We start from the raw sequence: 15,048 nt of genomic DNA on the forward strand, positions 1-15,048 counted from the left end.
GGGTTAATCTTGGATCAGTATTACATAATTGGGTGAAATATGTTTTTGGGGCCAAGTGGGGTCAATCTTGGATCAGTATTACATATTTGAGTGAAATATGTTTTTGGAGCCAAGTGGGGTTAATCTTGGTTCAGTGTTACATAATTGGGTGAAATATGTTTTTGGAGCCAAGTGGGGTTAATCTTGGATCAGTATTACATAATTGGGTGAAATATGTTTTTGGGGCCAAGTGGGGTCAATCTTGGATCTGTATGACATAATTGAGTGAAAGAAGATTTTGGAGCCAAGTGGGGTCAATCTTGGATCAGTATTACATAATTGAGTGAAATATGTTTTTGGAGCCAAGTGGGGTCAATCTTGGATCAATATTACATAATTGAGTGAAAGAAGATTTTGGAGCCAAGTGGGGTCAATCTTGGATCAGTATTACATAATTGAGTGAAATATGTTTTTGGGGCCAAGTGGGGCCAATCTTGGATCAGTATTACATAATTGAGTGATATATGTTTTTGGAGCCAAGTGGGGCCAATCTTGGATCTATATTACATAATTGAGTGAAATATGTTTTTGGAGCCAAGTGGGGTTAATCTTGGATCAGTATTACATAATTGGGTGAAAGATGTTTTTGGGGCCAAGTGCGGTCAATCTTGGATAAGTATTACATAATTGGGTGAAATATGTTTTTGGAGCGAACTGGGGTTAATCTTGGATCAGTATTACATAATTGAGTGAAATATGTTTTTGGAGCCAAGTGGGGTCAATTTTGGATCAGTATTACATAATTGAGTGAAATGTGTTTTGGGGCCAAGTGGGGCCAATCTTGGATCAGTATTACATAATTAGGTGAAATATGTTTTTGGAGCCAAGTGGGGTCAATCTTGGATCTGTATTACACAATTGAGTGAAAGATGTTTTAGGAGCCAAGTGAGGCCAATCTTGGATCTGTGTTTCATAATGGAGTGGAAGATGTTTTTGGAACCAAGTCGGGTCAATCTTGTTTGGGCATTTCATAATTGAGTGAAAGATGTTTTTGGGGCCAAGTGGGGTCAATCTTGGATCCGTATTACATAATTGAGTGAAATATGTTTTTGGGGCCATGTGGGGTCAATCTTGGATCTGTATTACATAATTGAGTGAAATATGTTTTGGGGCCAAGTGGGGTCAATCTTTGATCTGTATTACATAAATGAATGAATGAATGAATGAAATGATCAGTATTACATAATTGAGTGAAAGATGTTTTTGGGGCCAAGTGCAGTTAATCTTGGATCAGTATTGCATCATTGAGTGAAATATGTTTTTGGGGCCAAGTGGGGTCAATCTTGGATCTGTATTACATAATTGAGTGAAATTTGTTTTTGGGGCCAAGTGGAGTCAATCTTGGATCTGTATTACATAATTGAGTGAAATATGTTTTTGGGGCCAAGTGGAGTCAATCGTGGATCAGTATTACATAATTGCGTGAAATGTTTTTGGGGCCAAGTGCGGTCAATCTTGGATCAATATTACATAATTGGGTGAAATATGTTTTTGGGGCCAAGTGGGGTCAATCTTGGATATGTATTACATAATTGAGTGAAATATGTTTTTGGGGCCAAGTGGGGTTAATCTTGGATCAGTATTACATAATTGGGTGAAATATGTTTTTGGGGCCAAGTGGGGTCAATCTTGGATATGTATTACATAATTGAGTGAAATATGTTTTTGGAGCCAAGTGGGGTTAATCTTGGTTCAGTATTACATAATTGCGTGAAATGTTTTTGGGGCCAAGTGCGGTCAATCTTGGATCAATATTACATAATTGGGTGAAATATGTTTTTGGGGCCAAGTGCAGTTAATCTTGGATCAGTATTGCATCATTGAGTGAAATATGTTTTTGGGGCCAAGTGGGGTTAATCTTGGATCAGTATTACATGATTGGGTGAAATATGTTTTTGGGGCCAAGTGGGGTCAATCTTGGATATGTATTACATAATTGAGTGAAATATGTTTTTTGAGCCAAGTGGGGTTAATCTTGGATCAGTATTACATAATTGGGTGAAATATGTTTATGGGGCCAAGTGGGGTCAATCTTGGATCAGTATTACATATTTGAGTGAAATATGTTTTTGGAGCCAAGTGGGGTTAATCTTGGTTCAGTATTACATAATTGGGTGAAATATGTTTTTGGAGCCAAGTGGGGTTAATCTTGGATCAGTATTACATAATTGGGTGAAATATGTTTTTGGGGCCAAGTGGGGTCAATCTTGGATCAGTATTACATAATTGAGTGAAATATGTTTTTGGAGCCAAGTGGGGTTAATCTTGGATCAGTATTACATAATTGCGTGAAATATGTTTTTGGGGCCAAGTGGGGTCAATCTTGGATCTGTATGACATAATTGAGTGAAAGAAGATTTTGGAGCCAAGTGGGGTCAATTTTGGATCAGTATTACATAATTGAGTGAAATATGTTTTTGGGGCCAAGTGGGGCCAATCTTGGATCAGTATTACATAATTGGGTGAAATATGTTTTTGGAGCCAAGTGGGGTCAATCTTGGATCTGTATTACACAATTGAGTGAAAGATGTTTTAGGAGCTAAGTGAGGCCAATCTTGGATCTGTGTTTCATAATGGAGTGGAAGATGTTTTTGGAACCAAGTCGGGTCAATCTTGTTTGGGCATTTCATAATTGAGTGAAAGATGTTTTTGGGGCCAAGTGGGGTCAATCTTGGATCCGTATTACATAATTGAGTGAAATATGTTTTTGGGGCCATGTGGGGTCAATCTTGGATCTGTATTACATAATTGAGTGAAATATGTTTTGGGGCCAAGTGGGGTCAATCTTGGATCTGTATTACATAATTGGGTGAAATGTGTTTTTTGAGCCAAGTGGGGTTAATCTTGGATCAGTATTACATAATTGGGTGAAATATGTTTTTGGGGCCAAGTGGGGTCAATCTTGGATCAGTATTACATATTTGAGTGAAATATGTTTTTGGAGCCAAGTGGGGTTAATCTTGGTTCAGTATTACATAATTGGGTGAAATATGTTTTTGGAGCCAAGTGGGGTTAATCTTGGATCAGTATTACATAATTGGGTGAAATATGTTTTTGGGGCCAAGTGGGGTCAATCTTGGATCATTATTACATAATTGAGTGAAATATGTTTTTGGAGCCAAGTGGGGTTAATCTTGGATCAGTATTACATAATTGCGTGAAATATGTTTTTGGGGCCAAGTGGGGTCAATCTTGGATCTGTATGACATAATTGAGTGAAAGAAGATTTTGGAGCCAAGTGGGGTCAATTTTGGATCAGTATTACATAATTGAGTGAAATATGTTTTTGGGGCCAAGTGGGGCCAATCTTGGATCAGTATTACATAATTGGGTGAAATATGTTTTTGGAGCCAAGTGGGGTCAATCTTGGATCTGTATTACACAATTGAGTGAAAGATGTTTTCGGAGCCAAGTGAGGCCAATCTTGGATCTGTGTTTCATAATGGAGTGGAAGATGTTTTTGGAACCAAGTCGGGTCAATCTTGTTTGGGCATTTCATAATTGAGTGAAAGATGTTTTTGGGGCCAAGTGGGGTCAATCTTGGATCCGTATTACATAATTGAGTGAAATATGTTTTTGGGGCCATGTGGGGTCAATCTTGGATCTGTATTACATAATTGAGTGAAATATGTTTTGGGGCCAAGTGGGGTCAATCTTTGATCTGTATTACATAAATGAATGAATGAATGAATGAAATGATCAGTATTACATAATTGAGTGAAATATGTTTTTGGGGCCAAGTGGTGTCAATCTTGGATCTGCATTACATAATTGAGAGAAATATGTTTTTGGGGCCAAGTGGGGTCAATCTTGGATCTGTATTACATAATTGAGTGAAAGATGTTTTTGGGGCCAAGTGGGGTCAATCTTGGATCTGCATTACATAATTGAGTGAAATATGTTTTTGGGGCCAAGTGGGGTCAATCTTGGATCTGCATTACATAATTGAGTGAAATATGTTTTTGGGGCCAAGTGGAGTCAATCTTGGATCTGGATTACATAATTGAGTGAAGTATGTTTTTGGGGCCAAGTGGTGTCAATCTTGGATCTGCATTACATAATTGAGTGAAAGATGTTTTTGGGGCCAAGTGGAGTCAATCTTGGATCTGTATCACATAATTGAGTGAAATATGTTTTTGGGGCCAAGTGGGGTCAATCTTGGATCAGTATTACATAATTGCGTGAAATGTTTTTGGGTCCAAGTGCGGTCAATCTTGGATCAGTATTACATAATTGGGTGAAATATGTTTTTGGGGCCAAGTGGGGTCAATCTTGGATCAGTATTACATATTTGAGTGAAATATGTTTTTGGAGCCAAGTGGGGTTAATCTTGGTTCAGTATTACATAATTGGGTGAAATATGTTTTTGGGGCCAAGTGGGGTCAATCTTGGATCTGTATGACATAATTGAGTGAAAGAAGATTTTGGAGCCAAGTGGGGTCAATCTTGGATCAGAATTACATAATTGAGTGAAAGATGTTTTTGGAGCCAAGTAGGGTCAATCTTGGATCTGCATGACATAATTGAGTGAAATATGTTTTTGTGGCCAAGTGGGGTCAATCTTGGATCAGTATTACATAATTGAGTGAAATATGTTTTTGGGGCCAAGTGGGGTCAATCTTGGATCTGCATTACATAATTGAGTGAAATATGTTTTTGGGGCCAAGTGGGGTCAATCTTGGATCTGGATTACATAATTGAGTGAAGTATGTTTTTGGGGCCAAGTGGTGTCAATCTTGGATCTGCATTACATAATTGAGTGAAAGATGTTTTTGGGGCCAAGTGGAGTCAATCTTGGATCTGTATTACATAATTGAGTGAAATATGTTTTTGGGGCCAAGTGGGGTCAATCTTGGATCAGTATTACATAATTGCGTGAAATGTTTTTGGGTCCAAGTGCGGTCAATCTTGGATCAGTATTACATAATTGGGTGAAATATGTTTTTGGGGCCAAGTGGGGTCAATCTTGGATCAGTATTACATATTTGAGTGAAATATGTTTTTGGAGCCAAGTGGGGTTAATCTTGGTTCAGTATTACATAATTGGGTGAAATATGTTTTTGGGGCCAAGTGGGGTCAATCTTGGATCTGTATGACATAATTGAGTGAAAGAAGATTTTGGAGCCAAGTGGGGTCAATCTTGGATCAGAATTACATAATTGAGTGAAAGATGTTTTTGGAGCCAAGTAGGGTCAATCTTGGATCTGCATGACATAATTGAGTGAAATATGTTTTTGTGGCCAAGTGGGGTCAATCTTGGATCAGTATTACATAATTGAGTGAAATATGTTTTTGGAGCCAAGTGAGGTCAATCTTGGAACAGTATTACATAATTGCGTGAAATATGTTTTTGGGGCCAAGTGGGGTTAATCTTGGATCAGTATTACATAATTGGGTGCAATATGTTTTTGGGGCCAAGTGGGGTCAATCTTGGATCAGTATTACATAATTGAGTGAAATATGTTTTTGGAGCCAAGTGGGGTTAATCTTGGATCAGTATTACATAATTGCGTGAAATATGTTTTTGGGGCCAAGTGGGGTCAATCTTGGATCTGTATGACATAATTGAGTGAAAGAAGATTTTGGAGCCAAGTGGGGTCAATCTTGGATCAGTATTACATAATTGAGTGAAATATGTTTTTGGAGCCAAGTGGGGTTAATCTTGGATCAGTATTACATAATTGCGTGAAATATGTTTTTGGGGCCAAGTGGGGTCAATCTTGGATCTGTATGACATAATTGAGTGAAAGAAGATTTTGGAGCCAAGTGGGGTCAATTTTGGATCAGTATTACATAATTGAGTGAAATATGTTTTTGGGGCCAAGTGGGGCCAATCTTGGATCAGTATTACATAATTGGGTGAAATATGTTTTTGGAGCCAAGTGGGGTCAATCTTGGATCTGTATTACACAATTGAGTGAAAGATGTTTTAGCAGCTAAGTGAGGCCAATCTTGGATCTGTGTTTCATAATGGAGTGGAAGATGTTTTTGGAACCAAGTCGGGTCAATCTTGTTTGGGCATTTCATAATTGAGTGAAAGATGTTTTTGGGGCCAAGTGGGGTCAATCTTGGATCCGTATTACATAATTGAGTGAAATATGTTTTTGGGGCCATGTGGGGTCAATCTTGGATCTGTATTACATAATTGAGTGAAATATGTTTTGGGGCCAAGTGGGGTCAATCTTGGATCTGTATTACATAATTGGGTGAAATATGTTTTTTGAGCCAAGTGGGGTTAATCTTGGATCAGTATTACATAATTGGGTGAAATATGTTTTTGGGGCCAAGTGGGGTCAATCTTGGATCAGTATTACATATTTGAGTGAAATATGTTTTTGGAGCCAAGTGGGGTTAATCTTGGTTCAGTATTACATAATTGGGTGAAATATGTTTTTGGAGCCAAGTGGGGTTAATCTTGGATCAGTATTACATAATTGGGTGAAATATGTTTTTGGGGCCAAGTGGGGTCAATCTTGGATCATTATTACATAATTGAGTGAAATATGTTTTTGGAGCCAAGTGGGGTTAATCTTGGATCAGTATTACATAATTGCGTGAAATATGTTTTTGGGGCCAAGTGGGGTCAATCTTGGATCTGTATGACATAATTGAGTGAAAGAAGATTTTGGAGCCAAGTGGGGTCAATTTTGGATCAGTATTACATAATTGAGTGAAATATGTTTTTGGGGCCAAGTGGGGCCAATCTTGGATCAGTATTACATAATTGGGTGAAATATGTTTTTGGAGCCAAGTGGGGTCAATCTTGGATCTGTATTACACAATTGAGTGAAAGATGTTTTCGGAGCCAAGTGAGGCCAATCTTGGATCTGTGTTTCATAATGGAGTGGAAGATGTTTTTGGAACCAAGTCGGGTCAATCTTGTTTGGGCATTTCATAATTGAGTGAAAGATGTTTTTGGGGCCAAGTGGGGTCAATCTTGGATCCGTATTACATAATTGAGTGAAATATGTTTTTGGGGCCATGTGGGGTCAATCTTGGATCTGTATTACATAATTGAGTGAAATATGTTTTGGGGCCAAGTGGGGTCAATCTTGGATCTGTATTACATAAATGAATGAATGAATGAATGAAATGATCAGTATTACATAATTGAGTGAAATATGTTTTTGGGGCCAAGTGGTGTCAATCTTGGATCGGCATTACATAATTGAGAGAAATATGTTTTTGGGGCCAAGTGGGGTCAATCTTGGATCTGTATTACATAATTGAGTGAAAGATGTTTTTGGGGCCAAGTGGGGTCAATCTTGGATCTGCATTACATAATTGAGTGAAATATGTTTTTGGGGCCAAGTGGGGTCAATCTTGGATCTGCATTACATAATTGAGTGAAATATGTTTTTGGGGCCAAGTGGAGTCAATCTTGGATCTGGATTACATAATTGAGTGAAGTATGTTTTTGGGGCCAAGTGGTGTCAATCTTGGATCTGTATTACATAATTGAGTGAAAGATGTTTTTGGGGCCAAGTGGAGTCAATCTTGGATCTGTATTACATAATTGAGTGAAATATGTTTTTGGGGCCAAGTGGGGTCAATCTTGGATCAGTATTACATAATTGCGTGAAATGTTTTTGGGTCCAAGTGCGGTCAATCTTGGATCAATATTACATAATTGAGTGAAATATGTTTTTTGAGCCAAGTGGGGTTAATCTTGGATCAGTATTACATAATTGAGTGAAAGATGTTTTTGGGGCCAAGTGGGGTCAAACTTGGATCAGTATTACATAATTGAGTGAAATATGTTTTTGGAGCCAAGTGGGGTTAATCTTGGATCAGTATTACATAATTGCGTGAAATATGTTTTTGGGGCCAAGTGGGGTCAATCTTGGATCTGTATGACATAATTGAGCGAAAGAAGATTTTGGAGCCAAGTGGGGTCAATCTTGGATCAGTATTACATAATTGAGTGAAATATGTTTTTGGGGCCAATCTTGGATCAGTATTACATAATTGAGTGAAATATGTTTTTCGAGCCAAGTGGGGCCAATCTTGGATCTATATTACATAATTGAGTGAAATATGTTTTTGGAGCGAACTGGGGTTAATCTTGGATCAGTATTACATAATTGAGTGAAATATGTTTTTGGAGCCAAGTGGGGTCAATTTTGGATCAGTATTACATAATTGAGTGAAATATGTTTTTGGAACCAAGTCGGGTCAATCTTGTTTGGGCATTTCATAATTGAGTGAAAGATGTTTTTGGGGCCAAGTGGGGTCAATCTTGGATCCGTATTACATAATTGAGTGAAATATGTTTTTGGGGCCATGTGGGGTCAATCTTGGATCTGTATTACATAATTGAGTGAAATATGTTTTGGGGCCAAGTGGGGTCAATCTTTGATCTGTATTACATAAATGAATGAATGAATGAATGAAATGATCAGTATTACATAATTGAGTGAAATATGTTTTTGGGGCCAAGTGGTGTCAATCTTGGATCTGCATTACATAATTGAGAGAAATATGTTTTTGGGGCCAAGTGGGGTCAATCTTGGATCTGTATTACATAATTGAGTGAAAGATGTTTTTGGGGCCAAGTGCGGTCAATCCTGGATCAGTATTACATAATTGAGTGAAATATGTTTTTGGGGCCAAGTGGGGTCAATCTTGGATCTGCATTACATAATTGAGTGAAACATGTTTTTGGGGCCAAGTGGAGTCAATCTTGGATCTGGATTACATAATTGAGTGAAGTATGTTTTTGGGGCCAAGTGGTGTCAATCTTGGATCTGTATTACATAATTGCGTGAAATGTTTTTGGGGCCAAGTGCGGTCAATCTTGGATCGATATTACATAATTGAGTGAAATGTGTTTTTGGAGCGAAGTGGGGTTAATCTTGGATCAGTATTACATAATTGAGTGAAATATGTTTTTGGGGCCAAGTGGGGCAAATCTTGGATCTGTATTACATAATTGGGTGAAATATGTTTTTGGAGCCAAGTGGGGTTAATCTTGGATCAGTATTACATAATTGGGTGAAATATGTTTTTGGGGCCAAGTGGGGTCAATCTTGGATATGTATTACATAATTGAGTGAAATATGTTTTTTGAGCCAAGTGGGGTTAATCTTGGATCAGTATTACATAATTGGGTGAAATATGTTTTTGGGGCCAAGTGGGGTCAATCTTGGATCAGTATTACATATTTGAGTGAAATATGTTTTTGGAGCCAAGTGGGGTTAATCTTGGTTCAGTATTACATAATTGGGTGAAATATGTTTTTGGGGCCAAGTGGGGTCAATCTTGGATCTGCATCACATAATTGAGTGAAAGATGTTTTTGTGGCCATGTGGGGTCAATCTTGGATCAGTATTACATAATTGAGTGAAATATGTTTTTGGAGCCAAGTGGGGTCAATCTTGGATCAGTATTACATATTTGAGTGAAATATGTTTTTGGAGCCAAGTGGGGTTAATCTTGGTTCAGTATTACATAATTGGGTGAAATATGTTTTTGGGGCCAAGTGGGGTCAATCTTGGATCAGTATTACATAATTGAGTGAAATATGTTTTTGGAGCCAAGTGGGGTTAATCTTGGATCAGTATTACATAATTGCGTGAAATATGTTTTTGGGGCCAAGTGGGGTCAATCTTGGATCTGTATTACATAATTGAGTGAAAGATGTTTTTGGGGCCAAGTGCGGTCAATCCTGGATCAGTATTACATAATTGAGTGAAATATGTTTTTGGGGCCAAGTGGGGTCAATCTTGGATCTGCATTACATAATTGAGTGAAACATGTTTTTGGGGCCAAGTGGAGTCAATCTTGGATCTGGATTACATAATTGAGTGAAGTATGTTTTTGGGGCCAAGTGGTGTCAATCTTGGATCTGTATTACATAATTGCGTGAAATGTTTTTGGGGCCAAGTGCGGTCAATCTTGGATCGATATTACATAATTGAGTGAAATGTGTTTTTGGAGCGAAGTGGGGTTAATCTTGGATCAGTATTACATAATTGAGTGAAATATGTTTTTGGGGCCAAGTGGGGCAAATCTTGGATCTGTATTACATAATTGGGTGAAATATGTTTTTGGAGCCAAGTGGGGTTAATCTTGGATCAGTATTACATAATTGGGTGAAATATGTTTTTGGGGCCAAGTGGGGTCAATCTTGGATATGTATTACATAATTGAGTGAAATATGTTTTTTGAGCCAAGTGGGGTTAATCTTGGATCAGTATTACATAATTGGGTGAAATATGTTTTTGGGGCCAAGTGGGGTCAATCTTGGATCAGTATTACATATTTGAGTGAAATATGTTTTTGGAGCCAAGTGGGGTTAATCTTGGTTCAGTATTACATAATTGGGTGAAATATGTTTTTGGGGCCAAGTGGGGTCAATCTTGGATCTGCATCACATAATTGAGTGAAAGATGTTTTTGTGGCCATGTGGGGTCAATCTTGGATCAGTATTACATAATTGAGTGAAATATGTTTTTGGAGCCAAGTGGGGTCAATCTTGGATCAGTATTACATATTTGAGTGAAATATGTTTTTGGAGCCAAGTGGGGTTAATCTTGGTTCAGTATTACATAATTGGGTGAAATATGTTTTTGGGGCCAAGTGGGGTCAATCTTGGATCAGTATTACATAATTGAGTGAAATATGTTTTTGGAGCCAAGTGGGGTTAATCTTGGATCAGTATTACATAATTGCGTGAAATATGTTTTTGGGGCCAAGTGGGGTCAATCTTGGATCTGTATGACATAATTGAGTGAAAGAAGATTTTGGAGCCAAGTGGGGTCAATTTTGGATCAGTATTACATAATTGAGTGAAATATGTTTTTGGGGCCAAGTGGGGCCAATCTTGGATCAGTATTACATAATTGGGTGAAATATGTTTTTGGAGCCAAGTGGGGTCAATCTTGGATCTGTATTACACAATTGAGTGAAAGATGTTTTAGGAGCTAAGTGAGGCCAATCTTGGATCTGTGTTTCATAATGGAGTGGAAGATGTTTTTGGAACCAAGTCGGGTCAATCTTGTTTGGGCATTTCATAATTGAGTGAAAGATGTTTTTGGGGCCAAGTGGGGTCAATCTTGGATCCGTATTACATAATTGAGTGAAATATGTTTTTGGGGCCATGTGGGGTCAATCTTGGATCTGTATTACATAATTGAGTGAAATATGTTTTGGGGCCAACTGGGGTCAATCTTGGATCTGTATTACATAATTGGGTGAAATATGTTTTTTGAGCCAAGTGGGGTTAATCTTGGATCAGTATTACATAATTGGGTGAAATATGTTTTTGGGGCCAAGTGGGGTCAATCTTGGATCAGTATTACATATTTGAGTGAAATATGTTTTTGGAGCCAAGTGGGGTTAATCTTGGTTCAGTATTACATAATTGGGTGAAATATGTTTTTGGAGCCAAGTGGGGTTAATCTTGGATCAGTATTACATAATTGGGTGAAATATGTTTTTGGGGCCAAGTGGGGTCAATCTTGGATCATTATTACATAATTGAGTGAAATATGTTTTTGGAGCCAAGTGGGGTTAATCTTGGATCAGTATTACATAATTGCGTGAAATATGTTTTTGGGGCCAAGTGGGGCCAATCTTGGATCAGTATTACATAATTGGGTGAAATATGTTTTTGGAGCCAAGTGGGGTCAATCTTGGATCTGTATTACACAATTGAGTGAAAGATGTTTTCGGAGCCAAGTGAGGCCAATCTTGGATCTGTGTTTCATAATGGAGTGGAAGATGTTTTTGGAACCAAGTCGGGTCAATCTTGTTTGGGTATTTCATAATTGAGTGAAAGATGTTTTTGGGGCCAAGTGGGGTCAATCTTGGATCCGTATTACATAATTGAGTGAAATATGTTTTTGGGGCCATGTGGGGTCAATCTTGGATCTGTATTACATAATTGAGTGAAATATGTTTTGGGGCCAAGTGGGGTCAATCTTTGATCTGTATTACATAAATGAATGAATGAATGAATGAAATGATCAGTATTACATAATTGAGTGAAATATGTTTTTGGGGCCAAGTGGTGTCAATCTTGGATCTGCATTACATAATTGAGAGAAATATGTTTTTGGGGCCAAGTGGGGTCAATCTTGGATCTGTATTACATAATTGAGTGAAAGATGTTTTTGGGGCCAAGTGGGGTCAATCTTGGATCTGCATTACATAATTGAGTGAAATATGTTTTTGGGGCCAAGTGGGGTCAATCTTGGATCTGCATTACATAATTGAGTGAAATATGTTTTTGGGGCCAAGTGGAGTCAATCTTGGATCTGGATTACATAATTGAGTGAAGTATGTTTTTGGGGCCAAATGGTGTCAATCTTGGATCTGTATTACATAATTGAGTGAAAGATGTTTTTGGGGCCAAGTGGAGTCAATCTTGGATCTGTATTACATAATTGAGTGAAATATGTTTTTGGGGCCAAGTGGAGTCAATCTTGGATCAGTATTACATAATTGCGTGAAATGTTTTTGGGGCCAAGTGCGGTCAATCTTGGATCAATATTACATAATTGAGTGAAATATGTTTTTTGAGCCAAGTGGGGTTAATCTTGGATCAGTATTACATAATTGGGTGAAATATGTTTTTGGGGCCAAGTGGGGTCAATCTTGGATCAGTATTACATATTTGAGTGAAATATGTTTTTGGAGCCAAGTGGGGTTAATCTTGGTTCAGAATTACATAATTGGGTGAAATATGTTTTTGGGGCCAAGTGGGGTCAATCTTGGATCTGTATGACATAATTGAGTGAAAGAAGATTTTGGAGCCAAGTGGGGTCAATCTTGGATCAGTATTACATAATTGAGTGAAAGATGTTTTTGGAGCCAAGTAGGGTCAATCTTGGATCTGCATGACATAATTGAGTGAAATATGTTTTTGTGGCCAAGTGGGGTCAATCTTGGATCAGTATTACATAATTGAGTGAAATATGTTTTTGGAGCCAAGTGAGGTCAATCTTGGAACAGTATTACATAATTGCGTGAAATATGTTTTTGGGGCCAAGTGGGGTTAATCTTGGATCAGTATTACATAATTGGGTGCAATATGTTTTTGGGGCCAAGTGGGGTCAATCTTGGATCAGTATTACATAATTGAGTGAAATATGTTTTTGGAGCCAAGTGGGGTTAATCTTGGATCAGTATTACATAATTGCGTGAAATATGTTTTTGGGGCCAAGTGGGGTCAATCTTGGATCTGTATGACATAATTGAGTGAAAGAAGATTTTGGATCCAAGTGGGGTCAATCTTGGATCAGTATTACATAATTGAGTGAAATATGTTTTTGGGGCCAATCTTGGATCAGTATTACATAATTGAGTGAAATATGTTTTTCGAGCCAAGTGGGGCCAATCTTGGATCTATATTACATAATTGAGTGAAATATGTTTTTGGAGCCAAGTGGTGTTAATCTTGGATCAGTATTACATAATTGGGTGAAAGATGTTTTTGGGGCCAAGTGCGGTCAATCTTGGATCAGTATTACATAATTGGGTGAAATATGTTTTTGGAGCGAACTGGGGTTAATCTTGGTTCAGTATTACATAATTGAGTGAAATATGTTTTTGGAGCCAAGTGGGGTCAATTTTGGATCAGTATTACATAATTGAGTGAAATATGTTTTTGGGGCCAAATGGGGCCAATCTTGGATGAGTATTACATAATTGGGTGAAATATGTTTTTGGAGCCAAGTGGGGTCAATCTTGGATCTGTATTACACAATTGAGTGAAATATGTTTTTGGAGCCAAGTGGGGTCAATTTTGGATCAGTATTACATAATTGAGTGAAATATGTTTTTGGGGCCAAGTGGGGTCAATTTTGGATCAGTATTACATAATTGAGTGAAATATGTTTTTGGGGCCAAGTGGGGCCAATCTTGGATCAGTATTACATAATTGGGTGAAATATGTTTTTGGAGCCAAGTGGGGTCAATCTTGGATCTGTATTACACAATTGAGTGAAAGATGTTTTAGGAGCCAAGTGAGGCCAATCTTGGATCTGTGTTTCATAATGGAGTGGAAGATGTTTTTGGAACCAAGTCGGGTCAATCTTGTTTGGGCATTTCATAATTGAGTGAAAGATGTTTTTGGGGCCAAGTGGGGTCAATCTTGGATCCGTATTACATAATTGAGTGAAATATGTTTTTGGGGCCATGTGGGGTCAATCTTGGATCTGTATTACATAATTGAGTGAAATATGTTTTGGGGCCAAGTGGGGTCAATCTTTGATCTGTATTACATAAATGAATGAATGAATGAATGAAATGATCAGTATTACATAATTGAGTGAAATATGTTTTTGGGGCCAAGTGGTGTCAATCTTGGATCTGCATTACATAATTGAGAGAAATATGTTTTTGTGGCGAAGTGGGGTCAATCTTGGATCTGTATTACATAATTGAGTGAAAGATGTTTTTGGGGCCAAGTGCGGTCAATCCTGGATCAGTATTACATAATTGAGTGAAATATGTTTTTGGGGCCAAGTGGGGTCAATCTTGGATCTGCATTACATAATTGAGTGAAACATGTTTTTGGGGCCAAGTGGAGTCAATCTTGGATCTGGATTACATAATTGAGTGAAGTATGTTTTTGGGGCCAAGTGGTGTCAATCTTGGATCTGTATTACATAATTGAGTGAAAGATGTTTTTGGGGCCAAGTGGAGTCAATCTTGGATCTGTATTACATAATCGAGTGAAATATGTTTTTGGGGCCAAGTGGAGTCAATCTTGGATCAGTATTACATAATTGCGTGAAATGTTTTTGGGGCCAAGTGCGGTCAATCTTGGATCGATATTACATAATTGAGTGAAATGTGTTTTTGGAGCGAAGTGGGGTTAATCTTGGATCAGTATTACATAATTGAGTGAAATATGTTTTTGGGGCCAAGTGGGGCAAATCTTGGATCTGTATTACATAATTGGGTGAAATATGTTTTTGGAGCCAAGTGGGGTTAATCTTGGATCAGTATTACATCATTGGGTGAAATATGTTTTTGGGGCCAAGTGGGGTCAATCTTGGA

The 15,048-nt window shown here is 37.9% G+C and overlaps 1 protein-coding gene across 5 annotated transcripts in view; it reads right to left on the bottom strand.

Moving 5' to 3' along the window:
- Positions 1–15,048, bottom strand: part of LOC144888257 (E3 ubiquitin/ISG15 ligase TRIM25-like) — a 1,054,438-nt gene that overhangs the window by 71,012 nt on the left and 968,378 nt on the right. The gene's annotated exons all lie outside the window — the stretch shown is intronic.

Source organism: Myxine glutinosa, chromosome 1 (assembly GCF_964187855.1).
Source record: "Myxine glutinosa chromosome 1, kmMyxGlut1.1, whole genome shotgun sequence".
Classification (NCBI taxonomy): domain Eukaryota; kingdom Metazoa; phylum Chordata; class Myxini; order Myxiniformes; family Myxinidae; genus Myxine; species Myxine glutinosa.